Source organism: Salvelinus alpinus, chromosome 1, assembly GCF_045679555.1.
Source record: "Salvelinus alpinus chromosome 1, SLU_Salpinus.1, whole genome shotgun sequence".
Taxonomy (NCBI): Eukaryota; Metazoa; Chordata; class Actinopteri; order Salmoniformes; family Salmonidae; genus Salvelinus; species Salvelinus alpinus.
This window is the reverse complement of record NC_092086.1, coordinates 47,180,651-47,182,067: the sequence shown is the minus strand read 5'-3', so window position 1 is coordinate 47,182,067 and position 1,417 is coordinate 47,180,651.

Sequence of the window (1,417 nt, the reverse complement as noted above, 5' to 3'; positions counted from 1 at the left end):
TAACCCTAATGGGTTCAATGTAGAACCCTTATGGGTTCCACCCCTTTCCACAGAGGGTTCTACATGGAACCCAAAAGGGTTCTACCTGGAACCGAAAAGGGTACCTGGAACTAAAATGGGTTCTCCTATGGGGCCAGCCGAAGAACCCTTTTGGAACCCTTTTTATATAAGAGTGTTTTATAGAGCTGGTAGCTTAGCCTATATGACAAGTAGATCTACATTGGTTCATGTGATATTTGTCTACCCTATTGTTGCCTTTACCAACTGATCTTAAATAGTGACTTTCTTGGATAAACCCACATGCAGATGGAAAAGGTAGCTCCATACACATCCATCCCTGACCTGCAGGTCAACCATTGGCATGAAAGACCTATCTTTTATTTCAGATTATTTGAAAGCAACTGGCATAAATCACACATTTGAAGATCTCAAATCATAATTTCTGAAGGCCATCAAAGCAGCAGATGAGAAAACAAATAGGCCTATTTAGCCTACCGTCTATAGGCCTACTGTATGCTACTTGTTGTAGACTATATGTCACATCATCTTCACAGCCTTGTACATGTCACATCATATTCACAATCTCTTCATACTATGTTGTAAGTGTTGAACCAGATGACATCAAATCACGTCTTAGGTCACAGATGTTTAGAAATGTGAAGAATGAAGCATGGCCTGTGACAGCACACAGTGCATAGCAAACATGTGTCTGTGTGTGTAGGCGTCTGTTTGTCTGTTTGTCTGTTTGTAGGCCTTTGTTCATAGGGCTAGACTATGTGAAAGCGCCATAATAAGGGCTATAACACTGTCATAACATATCATGACAGGACAGGTTATTATGAAAACAGATTTTACACTGTCTGAGCATAGCTTTGAGCATAGCCAACTGACTGTTTATGACAGTATTATAGCCTAGCCCATATGACAGAGTGTTCAAGTAAAGTCTACTATTGTTGCATCACACTATCTTTAGGCTATAGAAGTGTGGAGGACAAAACATTATTGTGTTCACTGATCTTCCACTGAGGTTTGTTTTCCTGTGTTCACTCTTGGTAACTGCAGGTGACAGGGCAATGGTAATGATGTGAACAGGGAGTTCCCAGCACCTGAATATACAAAATCAGTCCTTCAACTCCAAACTTTCCCCCTGACAGAAAATGAGCATGTGTGGGCAAGTAAACATTATTGACCCTATTAACAGCAGGTATTCAAATGTAACACCCCAAACAAACAAACTAATCAAACCAGCCATCTAACACTGATGCCTAGTTTACCAACATTACAGAAAATCAAATTCATTTTTAATTAGGCTAGCAAATTAATAGGCAGCAGTTGAGGAGTTTAATTACTCAATTAACTTCACGCAAGTACATTTTTAACTATCTAAATTAAGTTGCACGTTATTCGATTTGATGAT